Raw genomic sequence first — 13447 nt, forward strand, 5'->3', positions numbered from 1 at the left:
GGTCTAGGATGGCCCCCATAGGTTCTTTCTTTTTCCACGGCACTCGCTGGTTCCCCCGCAGACGTATTCAATTTTCGTTATGAAAAAAAAAAAAGGCATGTTATGACTTGGCCACGAGTGGTGCTGCAAGCAACAGCCGACGGAAGGGAGCGATGGGACTCAGAGTGTGCTGAGTAGAGATGTGTGTAAGGTGTGCCAGTATTTCGCTCGTGTATGGTTTCTGCCTCTTTCTAATACAGACTTTCCACTTTGTGCATCAAGTCTTAACATAAAGCCTATACAAATAATGAAATAAACAATGATTCCCTTCAATAGAGTAGGTTGGTTTGTTGAAGTTTACTGATCTGATATCCGTATCTTTGCTTTTTTTGGCTGAGTTAGCATCTCTTTGGTCTGAAACTTCTTTTACATAATGAGCATACTCTGTGTTATGACCGTTTTATGACAGGGCTTTTTTAGATGATTTTTCAGGTTTGTTGTGTTTTTCCCATTTATCAATGTGTAAGGAACGACCTGTCACGTTCCTTACATCCCTTTCTCCTTTCCGACGCTTACATCCTTTTCCCCTCTTCCACCGATAGGTCATCTACCGATGGCTCCGGCCTTTAATCTCCCTTCTACCTGGCCCTCAAACGTGTGAATTCTTCACATAGGTGTTACATTTACACGCAAAATATTAATTTCCTTTGCGACACCTAACCCTAAGTGACCTTGCTCTTTCGTATAAATGTTTCCCTTTTCCCCGATTGTCGTCAGTCTTGTGTCAGTCTTGAGTGAGTCTTGTTTCAGTCTTGTTTCAGTCGCCTTTCATTCATCTTCCAGTCTCTTTTGCAGTCTTCACCAGTTCACCCTACAGTCGTCTTCAGTAAAGTCTCCTTTAGTTTTCTGCAGTCTTCGTCAGTAAGTCTCTTTTAATCGGAATCGTCTTGTTAACTGTTATCCTGGTCTTTGGCAAAAACTTTGTGCAACAATAAACTCATCATCATCACACACAACTATTCCCCAAATTCAATATTAAAAGTAAGGAAAACCATTCCCCGTCCTTACAAATGTCTTGCAGTTTTCTTTTTTGCATTGGCTTTTTTTTGTCGTTATACTGTACACAAAGAAGTTATGTATAACATGGCGTTTCTTCGATTGTTGAGCGGCAGAATAAGAATGCTCATCTGACTCAAATTCTTCGTCAGATACATAGTTTTCAGCCATTATTGATAATTTCCCATTTATATTCTTTCAAAAAATTGCTTAAAGGAGCAGAACATGAGATAAGACTTCAGAAAACACTAGAACAGAAGACTAAATGACGTATTGTCTTATGCGGCCATGCCAAGTTTTATGTAGTCGTCTGATCGAATGACGATTTCTGGCAATTTTCCTATTTGCTCAATATTTATTTTGTAAATAACGAAAAAAATTCACGGTCATTTTCATTTTGCATCGTTTCGTTATTCTTTAGTTAAGGGGACCAAAAAAGGCTTCGTTAACGGAAGTTTTCGTTAATCGTTAAAGTTAACCGCCCCTCACTAGAACACTCCGAATGGAAAGTCACCTGAACGTGAGTCTTCGTCACCTATTCAACAAAATCAAGAGAGATAACAAGAAGATCTTTCAGCCCAAGACGAGCCAGCTCCCTTTTCTAGTCCTTGCGATCAAGAGCCCGAAGGAGAGAGAAGCGGACCAATCAACCGATCCGAAGATCTCGGTACAGCTGATTTGGTTGATCAAAGAAATCCGTCGAACCTTTACCAAGTCGACCCGAATCCAGTGACGGTGTGGACGGAACCAACAATCCTGCTGAGACATCTGATGTTGATCCTACAAGTGCAACTACACGCACGGGCAAAGAAGACAGCGACATTGGAGCAACAGCATCCAACCTGACATCGATCTTCACATCGTACGCGAGACAGTTCCTGACATTCCTGCTTAGTCAGATTTATTGCATACCGGAGCTGCAGAACGTCACGCCGTAGAAAGACAAGACAATTCTGGACTTTTTTCAGGATTCTGGGTCTTCTATCAGGCACAGAGAGGAACGCTACCTTCACCTGTATAACGAGGTGAAAGAGTTATCCATTCACTCGGAAACGCTACTGCTGGCCTACCAACAGACATTTCTGGTGGACATCCGCAATCTAATTTTATACCTGCGAGAACTGCGCTTATTAACCCCACTGGAGACGTTGGCCCCAGAGATCAACTCGTTGCTGAGGAAATTAGACAACTTCCCGGGAGCGAACAACCCGAACAACGTACAACTCGCGGAGGAGATCCACCAAACACTCTCCCAAACCAAGACATGACTGAGACGATTCCTACCGTTGAATACTGCGGGAGAGGTACCACAGCAGTCCGCTGTCCCACAGCAAGTATTGCCCCCGGAGGTGAGAGCTGTTCGACGACCAAGACAGGTGCGATTCGCCGACCACCGCCCTATTCGGCCATCTTTCAATCGGGCCCCGATCAAATGTTGCCATACGTCGATTCCACCGCCCAGGAACCCGGTGGATATTGTGGATAATCTCGATCGTCTGTGAGTAGCATTTCAGAAAACTCATAATTTGCGACAGGGAAATTTCGGATTTCAGTCGGCAGATCTAAATAGCAATAGGGGAGCGCGGGGTCATACTGGACAAAAACTTAGTTTTGTCTGTAATTCATTGTGTAACAATGTTATGCTAAAATAAATTAGATTAGTGTAAAGAGCGTTGTTTATATAACATATAACATTAGGGATTTTTTTCATTGCCATCGCTATATAGTTTACGAGTTATTGAATTTCGAAAAATAGGGGTTAAATTGTTGTTGAGGAAAAATGTGGCGGTAAAACTGGACAGAGGGTGTCCCATACTGGACACGGTTAATTGCACTAAAAGTTTCTAGTTATTAATGTTTAAAAAAATTTCCCTAAATACTTCATCAATAGAATATCTATTTTAGCGTAGATTAAATTTTGGGAGGGGCATCTTAGATATTGCGTGATCGATTCTTGATCGATTGTTAGTGAAACAAATTGTTTGAAGCAGACAACACTTTTGGACCATGACTGGACCAACTTAGGCTCCGCCCATAAAAAATCGATTTCTTCCAATTGTACCCCTAAAACAGTATCCAGTATCACCCCTAATGAGGGTCTATTTTTAATTCATTAACAACTCTTAAACAGTAATCCGTAAAAAAAAAATTTATACCGGCTCTGTATAAGTAAATGAATTAACTAGCTTCTTTAACTATTATATTAATTTTTGACGAGTCAAAGCGTGGGCAATACCAAAAAATGTGCTGTAAATAAAAATGTAAAGACAGTGCTCTTTTTTTTTCCCTCTATAACTCGAGTATTTTAAGAATTTCACGATGATTTTTTTGTCACATATAGAAATTGACATTGACAACATCCCAGTATTCCCCCCCCCCCAGTTCATCATCACCAAGAACCGTAACTGCTACTGTCCTGTTTGGTACGTGTCCTGTATGACCCCACTCTCCCCTATGGCTAATTGTCGTTTTCCCAGTAGAGCGGCAACCGCTAGAGATCTAAATCATTTCCAAAATAAACAGCATGCTTTTTCCTGTTTGCAGTTACTTCCTTCGTTTACCGGAAGCCCAATCACTCGTTTCGACTGTTGGTTAGATTCTTTTGGGAGTTTAGTAGACGGGTCAGGATGGTCAGAAGAGAAAACTATCCAAATGTTGCGTGCCAAATTAACAGACAGAGCTTTTTCCGTCATTCAGGCCATTTTGAAAGATCAGCCGCATGATTATGATTCGATCAAAGAGACTTTGCTTGATCATTTTCACGGTGATGAGAATGTTGACTTATACCTAAAGAAATTTAAAAAAAACAAACGTAAGCCAGGTGAAAAAGTTGTTGGTTATGCGCTACGTCTACAGGAGAGTTTTAAATGCACGTATCCTGTAGGTCATTCCGAAAAATCGTTTGCAGTTAATCGCATGCAAAAATTTATTGAGGGTTTAGATTAAAAATTGCAGTCAAAAGTTAAATATAAAGATTTTAGAGACTTTAACGAACTGGTCGCATCAACACGTGTGTATGCAAGCAGGCTAGAAGCGTTAGAAACCGACCGTGAAAAGCAGGAGTTTATTCGATCCATTGATGGCTCACATGACAACAACAACGCGGAGTTAAAAGAGCTCAAACAGATGGTGATAGACCAGAAAGAAATGGTGAATGAGGCAGTCGCTAATATTCGCCACGAGAAGAAAGCGATAGGTGAAAAGAAAACCGAGAGCGAGCAGATTACAGATGGTCTTAATGAACTTGTACAGAGCGTGAACAAAATCTATCTCAATAGGAAAAACGTTTCGTACCCGTCGAACGAATCTTATAAGAAGTAGGCCTCGTTTCAAATGCCGACGGCTAACCAAGACGGTAACGCGAGACCATCGCCACAGCGTTTTTCTAACAATAACGGCAAGAGACAGTTTTCAAACCCGCAAAATAGGCCTACAAACGGTACTTCGTCATTCTCAAGGTCTACAAACTATCCCCACAATAAGTCTACACAACTGTCAGTTATTTGCAATTTTTGTGGTTACCGAGGTCCTGTGCAGTCCAATTGTCGCAATTATCAACGTCAATTACTAGAACAAGCTCAGCCGCCAGTTTGTTTTTCGTGCTGTGACATCGACCATAAATTGAATTATTGCCCTAAGTTCAGAAGCACCAATAGGCCAAACATACCAAGTTCCCCTCAACACCAGGGAAACCAGTAAGGATCAACTGCAGCTTCGGGTCAGTTGATGAAGAGCCTCATTTTAAATCCCGACAAGTCACAAAATTAACAACCATTACGAATGAATCAACTCCAAGAATTCGATTAAAAATTTTGCAGGTCCCGTTACAAGCATTATTTGATACAGGCACATCTAAAAGTATTATTCATGAGAGATTATTTAATAAGTTGCTCCTAGAGGTCAGGTGATCTGAAGTCAGCTTGATTTCGATTTATATGATGTAGGGGAGAAAAAGTTACACATGTTGGGAAAAGGGACTTTGCCCGTTGGATAGGGAGAGGCGATGTTACAGCAAGAATTTATTATTACAAATGGTATTTCTGAAAATTGTATCCTTGGATGCGACGCAATTCAGAAACATGCATTAAGCTTGATGGAGAAGCAGCCAAAAGCATTTATTTAGCAAGAGATGAGCAAGGTCCATCAGCTATCTCTAGGGTACCGAAAATGGAATTTACGACGGTCAAAAAGACAACGCTATCTCGTCAGACGTCGCTCGTAATTGTAGGCCAATTAAAGGGTTCATTTCCGTATGTTTATCATAAAACAGCATTTATATTCACACCAGTAGAAAATTGGCCGGCTGGAGTTTATATCGAAGAATTTATCGGAAAAGTATCGGGAGATGGAACATATAATATTGTAGTAAAAAATCATTCGTTAAAGCAAGTCAGAATTCCAAGAAACACCAAGTTGAGCGTAATTGAAATTACCCATCAAGTTATCGAGAAAATAGCTTAAAACCAACGAGAAGCTAAGCCTAATGAAATAACCGAGCCTATTGTAATTTCGGAAGTCGACCCTGAAATTCAAGCACCGCTCTCTAAATTATTAAATGACTTTCACGACTTGTTTGATTCAAAAGATTCGGAACTAGGGAATACTAACCTCATTAAACACACAATTGATACAGAAGGACGAGGCCCCATTTGACAGCGCTCGTATAGAGTAACTAACAACCAAAGGAAATTATTGGAAGACAAAGTGCAAGAGATGTTTCAAGCCAATGTAATTCGATACTCGCAGTCTCCAAGGGCTTCACCAGTGGTATTAGCAGAGAAAATGAATGGAGAAATAAGATTTTGCGTCGATTATAGGAAATCAAACGGTATTACAAAGAAAGATTATTGTTCCATGCCAAGAATTGACGAAAATTTATATCAAATATGTGGAAAAAAATTCTTCAAGACTCTTGATTTAGCTTCCGGCTATTGGCAAATTCAGGTTCATGATCCAGATATCGAAAAAACCGCTTTTGTTGTTGAAAATAACCTTTACCAATTTAAAAGAATGGCATTCGGTTTGTGTAATGCACCAGCCACTTTCCAACGAATAATGAATTATGTACTAAAAGACGTATTAGGAAGTAAAGCATTAGTTTATTTGGATGATGTCCTCATTTTTTCAAACACTTTTGAAAATCACTTAAGAGATATTGTAGTGCCAATGTACTTTGTCGCTTAGCGCCGGATGCTAGGAGATGCAAATGTGCGATGTCAATGGACTTTGCCACTCTGGCCGGATATCAGAGGACTCAAAAGCCCGTCTATCACCGGCCAGAGGGGCAGTCCAATGTAGTGATTCAGACTAGTTGTTAGTGCTGTCAGTGCTGTTACTGTGTAATGCTGTGTGTGTGTGTCGTGTAAGCTGTCTATGACTGAATACATCCCTTAAACCCAGTGAATCTGTTACAATACCAGAGATATTTTAACCCTATTGAAAGCAGCAAATTTAAAATTGATGCTTAACAAATGTCAGTTAATAAAACGTTCCGTAAATTATTTAGGTCACGTTATTTTGACGGACGGTATTAAACCCGATCCCGGTAAAATTGATGGAATAGTGAATTACAAAACACCAAGTTCCGTTTACGAAGTAAGATAATTTCTTGAATTTTCCGGATATTATAGGAGATTTATTTAAGATTTTGGTTCAATAGTTAAGCCGTTAACTAGATTAACGCATAAAGATTTAAGTAGGAAACCTTTTGCGTGGGGAACGGTGGAACAGGTTGCTTTTGAGAAATTGCGCACTTCTCTGGTAACTCCCCCGGTCCTCGCTTATCCAAATTTTAACGAACCATTTTTGCTTTTCATCGACGCATGTGATTATGGAATAGGAGCCGTGCTGTCTCAAATGCAGCATGGGCAAGAGCATCCAATAGTCTACTCTAGTAGACAATTGACAAAAGCCGAAATGAAATACAGTACAACCGAAAAAGAAACACTAGCCGTAATTGATGCAATTAAACAGTTCCAACATTATTTCTTGGATAAACCCTTTGAAGTTATTAGTGACCATCGACTTTGGCAATCGCTGAAAAATCAGGAAGATAATAACAGTAGATTAGGTAGATGGGCTATACTATTAGCTGTAACAAATTATGAATTAAAGTATAGGCCTGGACGGATCCATCAAAACGCAGACTGTTTATCCAGCCAGTATTCAACCAGAACCGAATAATGTTAAATTGATTTCTGAAAACAACTAGAAGATGAATTTTGTGTAGCCATTCGTAATTATTTGGAGAAAGGAGAGTTTGATGAGAAATATGACCAATCCAAACCGGATTGGGCTAAGGAAATTGAATATTTTGTAATTATAGGAGGTACCCTTTATCGACAAGAATTGCCTTCCAAGGATAGCTAACGTGATGAAATTAATCATCAATAGAGGTTTAAACGATATTGTAGCAACGCGTTGTATTCACGGTTAACAAGACTAAAGGCCCGTTCAGACTACACTTTTTTTTCCCGGATTCCGGTGTCCGGATTTTTTTTTCCGGATTTTTTCTCCAAAAAGTCAGGAATCCAGGCTCAGAAATCCGTGTTTCAAAATTAGAAATGTTTCAAATTTTTTCCGGAGTCCGGTTTTTTGTTCACGGATTTCTGAGACCGGATTTTTGTCCAACCAATCAGAATTTTTTATTTTTACGCGTATTGTTCTATTTTAACCTTGTAGAGCAACAACAAATAAACTGTACAACTGTTTCAGTTTTGTTTTACAATTGTTTTTATTGTTGTTTTGAATTTGAAGTGACAATTTTGATAATAATGGCCGATAATAAACGCCAAGCTTGAATAAGGGCTATACTCATTTTATTTTCCATCTCCAAAACTCAAATTCAATGTGTTTTACCTCCACTTCCATTTAATAATAAGAGGAAAGCATTCAGAAAAAACCAACACTGCAGACGAACTGTCAAAAACGAAGCCATCTAGGTAAATTGTATCAAACTCATGCTAGAAACGGCGCAGCGTGACTTGGCAACGTCTTCTAAATTTGTCGCCGACTTTCAGAAAATCGGAAAAATAAAAAGACAGTCTGAACGGGTACTTTTTTCGTCGTCCGGATTTTTTTTCTTGAAAAAAATCCGGACTCCGGAATACGGGAAAAAAAGTGTAGTCTGAACGGGCCTTAAGACTGAGAGACGATACACGACTACGGGGGGGACTATATACGGGGGAAACACTGACGTCACACGTCCGGTAGTATTGAATACTAACCGGATCAAATAACGTGGTCATTGACCACGTGACATCCTCCCCTCTAGCTGCATTCGTCCCCGAATGCATTACCAAAAAAACCAAAAAAAACCCAAACAACACAAAAAGATATAAACTACGTTGACGTATATAAGTCCTATTAGGTTTTAAATTGATAACATAACCTCCCGAAAGAAAACCGGGAACATTGTTACATGATACAGGGGACCCCCCCCCCCCCAAAAAAACACATAATCATTAGGCTAGATGCTCAATGGACGATTCCAGATCACGCAGTGTCGTCAAGCAAGTTTCCTCATGTGCTGTCATACGGTTGTCTATTTCGGTGAGACAATGCATGGTACTCCACCGCCACACACGTCGCTTCTTAATTTCTTCTTCTACGAACTCCTCCACTATCCGTAGGCGTTCCCGAAGTTCGGCCATATTAACGTCTCCTTTTCTCCCGCAGCACCACAGGATGCTGCACACAGCCACACTGGCCATAAACAACGCAGCTCCCACACCCCATAGCTCGAATGGGTATGTATGATGTTCCGCCGCTCGTTTTTCCCTCTCCGAATCGTCTACTGAGTCGTCTAACGACCGCAGTTGAGTAGGTGGGAAAAGTTCCCCCATCCGCGGTCCCAGTAGTCCTAGCAGAAAGAGAAGAGCCCCCACTGCCACCTGCGGCATTTGTCCGTATCGTACCGGTGGCACCCGGGCTCGTGTCGATCGACGCACCTGATCGTCCATCCTTTCATTTCAAGTTTTTTGCACCTCCTCGTCCAGGGGTATAGTCTCTCTATTTTCAGCCTCTCGGTCACGGATGTCCTTTCCCCCGGCCTCTATTGTCTGCTCTGCTGCCGTACACAGTCCTAGTTGGTCTCCGAGCCACGAAAAATAGTCGCCATATTCCACTAACACTTCTCGGATCTTTTCTCTGTCTGTCGGAATTAATCCTTCTCCAATCCTGCTTTCAAATTCGTGCTACCGACGCGCTTTCTTCTCTGCTCCTGCTGTCGCGACGGCTACTGGCGTGTCTCCCTCCTTGATTTCGGTCACTGGCTCGATTATTCCAAACACCGTCCCCTCTTCGATCCATTGTTTGTGGTCCGATAAGTGGGTTATCGCCATCTGTCCGATTGTTCCCACGCCGCTAACCAGGACCTTACCCGTCGACACCCTTTCGGTCCTCTACAATGCTTGGGATGGTTCCACCAGTGCTCCGATGGCAATGTCTCCAATGAAGATCTCCGGTAGCGCCCCAATCTTCATCCGCGTTCCAAGTTTTTCCAACATGTCCTTCCCCAGAAGTAAGTCTATGTCGCCATCCAGAACCAAAGCCTCCCCCTCGACGGTCATCCTCCCATCTGATACTTACAGCATTGCAGCTCCTCCCGGTTGAATCTCCTTGCCGGCAACTGATACTAGACGATTTGCGCGCCATGGTGTCACTGTTATCCCTAGTTCTCTCACTAATTTGGGCGAACACACGGACACTCCCGCCCCTGTATCTATCACGGCAGCCACCCGTTTTCCCCAGCACAACACATCCAGTACTACCATCCAGTACTATCATCCTCTGGATGTCGATTTTCAGAATTGGCTATGCTAGTACCTTCGGGTCTACATGCTGTGTCCCTACTATACCAATTACTTGCCTACCCTCTCCAGCGAATCGCACCTGCTGTTGCTGTTGTTGTTGTGGTGCCCCTCCTTCTCGCTGGGAGCTCGGGAAGTCGCAACGTATGTGTCCTATCCCTTCACACCCGTAGCACACGACCTGTCCGTCCGGCGTGTGCCACGGGGACCGAGCCATCGCGTGCCTTGCGCCCACTTGCCGTTGAGCTGCTCTGAATCCCCGGATGTAGCTACTGATATTCGATGATCTTCTTCTCAAATCCGTGAAATCCCACTCCGGCTGCTCTTCTCCGTGTTCTCCCGATCCTTCTTCCTCTTCAGCGTCCTCCCACCGCTCAGTTTCCTCCTCACTGAATGTGAGATGATACTCCTGCCGAACGGATGCCGGTTGCTGCTCCTGTTGGGGTTCGTTAACCCCGTCCTCTATTTCTCCTCGCTCTTCCGTTCCGCTTTCCCTCAACGGTCGACTGCGCGTCCTCGCCCGCCCCTGGGATGCACTCCCGATCTCGGGTATCCCCCAACTACCCCGTGCCACGAATCGTCCCCGAGCGTCTCGGATTCTCTCCCCGCTCCTTACGTCCTCCTCTCCTATCATCTACTTCCCGCAATCCTCGCACCACTTGTTTCTTGCCGAACTCTTCGGCTCACGGTTCATTTCTCCGCTTCTTGCCGAAAACTTCAGCTCACGGTTCACTTCTCCGCTTCTTGCCGAAAACTTCGGCTCACGGTTCACTGCCCGATTCTTGCCGAACGCTTCGGCTCACGATTCACTGCCTCGATTCTTGCCGAACACTTCGGCTCACGGTCACTTCTCCGCTTCTTGACGAACTCTTCGGCTCACGGTTCACTGCCCCGATTCTTGCCGACCCCTTCGGCTCACGGTCACTTCTCCGCTTCTTGCCGAACTCTTCGGCTCACGGTTCACTGCCCCGATTCTTGCCGACCACTTCGGCTCACGGTTTCCACTATCCACGTTCCCTCAATGTACCCGTCTGCACTGCCTTAACCCTTTTCACCGTTTTCCCCCCGGCGTCTCTCCTTCGTTAGGCTTCCCCCGATCGACCTACGGTCGGAGCCGTGACCCCGTACCCCAACAATTTTAGGTGCTAAGACCAGTTGGGTCGTCGACTCTCAGGGGTCCCTGACAGCCACCGCATCCGCAGCACAGAATCAAACAGAAACACAACCACGAAAAAAACTTACCGGAGGTTCTGCATCTCCACCATGTAGCAACGCGTTGTATTCACGGTTAACAAGACTAAAACTGAGAGACGATACACGACTACGGAGGGGAACTATATACGGCGGAAACACTGACGTCACACGTCCGGTAGTATTGAATACTAACCGGATCACATAACGTGGTCATTGACCACGTGACAATATATATATCCATGTACAAATCCAATGTTGGTATAATTTCAAATGTTTGCTCTTGTTCGATATCGAAATGCCAATAGTACCCCAAAGTCAGAAACCCAAATTTAAACGATATGTACATCTATATACAAATCCAATGTTGGTACAATTTAAAATTTTTGCTCTTGTTCGAAATCGAAATGTCAATAGTATCCCAAAGTCAGAAACCCAAGTTTAAGCGATTTATATATCCATATACTAATCCAATGCTGGTACAATTTCAAATTTTTGCTCTTGTTCGATATCAAAATGCCAATAGTATCCCAAAGTCAGAAACCCAACTTTAAACGATTTATATATCCATATACTAATCCAATGTTGGTATAATTGCAAATTTTTGCGGGGTGGAGGGGATATTGAGTCAGGAGAGGGAGAGAGCCAATCAGAGTCCCTCTGGGATGTAGCGGTGATGGTCTCGACCCTTCGGGACCGTCTCGCGGAGACCAAGTTGAGCTTAGACAGTGCAATCGTTGCAGCACCGATTCTAACACCGACAAAAAAATCCCCGCGTCAAACTTCCCCGATTAATTTTTAACGGTGAACGTTAGCGGTGTACCCGATTAGAATGTGATCGGGGCCAAATCCTAATTTTATTACTTTTATTGAAATGAAAAATAAAGTCTTGGAGTTCTACTGTCGGCCGTAATAATTATTTAAATATTCAGTGGAGTTTTACTGTCGGGTGTTAGGGTTCTACTGTCGGGTGTTGGGGTTCTACTGTCGGATGTTGGTGTTCTACTGTCGGGCATTAAATATCATATTTAAGGTATTGGAATTCTATTGTCGGACAACAAAATATATTTTTTAAATCATATTAGTTCTACTGTCGGGTGGTGGGGTTCTACTGTCGGGTTGCGGGGTACTATTGTCGGGTAAATAATGCAATATTTAAATGATTGGAGTTCTATCGTCCGGGAAAACAAAATTTTTACCATAAAGAATTCTAATATCGGTTGCTAGAGTTCAATTGTCGGGCATTTGATATTTTATAACAATCGCTGGAGTTCTATTGTCGGGCATTGAAGTGCTATTGTCGGACAGAAGAGTTCTATTGTCTCATGCTATTTGTTATTTTTAATTTTTTTTTTGTAAGGTTCTAATGTCTTTTGAGTTCTATTGTACATGGAGTTTTACTGTCGGATTTAACAATTTTTAAATATATTTTTAAAAGTGGGGTTCTAATGTCTTTGGAGTTCTATTGTACATGGAGTTCTACTGTCGGATTTACCAACATTTTTTAAAAATATTTTTAAAAGTGGGGTTCTAATGTCTTGGAATTCCACTGTTTTTGGAGTTCTACTGTCTTGGAGTTCTACTGCCAGCAACCCCTCCGCCGCCGCAATATTGAAAATATTTTAAGTCCCCTTTTAGCCGAAGGTAACTAATGCGTTCTTTATTCTCCCTATTCCATTTTATTCCCCTCCGCTTCTTCCCCCCATTCTTGTTTTTCCCCTGTGTTGGACTTAGAAAAAAAATATTGAAAGTGCGCGTGACCCCGCGGCAGCCGTACTTTTGCCCTAAAATTTTTAAACCGTTTCTTTCTTGTCAGCATTTCTACACGAATGAATATTTTTTAATTCTTTCTTTTCGATAATTAAGTTCACTTTCCCCTCTTTCCAACAATAGAAATTTATTAAAAAAATATCGTATCCTTCTACTAAAAAAAAACAGTTATATTACGACACCCTTTATTTCCCTATCCTTTTGCCGTAGCGCAGTGAATGAAAAGCGGACGGAAGATCGTTGACCTTTAAAAAAACTATTTCAAATTTCATTTTCTTCTTTCATTTCTATCCTTACGTTTATATTTACTCTTTTATTATTTTCATTGCTTAGATTTAAGAAACCCACATGATGGAGTAGAACAGTCAGCCATAATATTGTTCCGTTAAATTTACCCTGTATCGTTTTTCCATATGTTTTCACATATAGAAATGTCATTAACACCATTTATAATACTGCTATACCTTTTTTACCTACGCGCGCGCGCATTTGAGACAACCGTGTGCGATTGCGCTGAACTTTTGAATGTGGGAATAACTCAATTTCTCGACGCCGATTGCAAGCCAAAAGCGAATGTTACCAGCCGGTCCAGTACGCTACGCTATCTATAGTGACGAACGCGCCGCGGTAAAATTTCTGGG

The sequence above is a fragment of the Daphnia magna genome, linkage group LG3 (assembly GCF_020631705.1).
Source record: "Daphnia magna isolate NIES linkage group LG3, ASM2063170v1.1, whole genome shotgun sequence".
Lineage (NCBI taxonomy): Eukaryota > Metazoa > Arthropoda > Branchiopoda > Diplostraca > Daphniidae > Daphnia > Daphnia magna.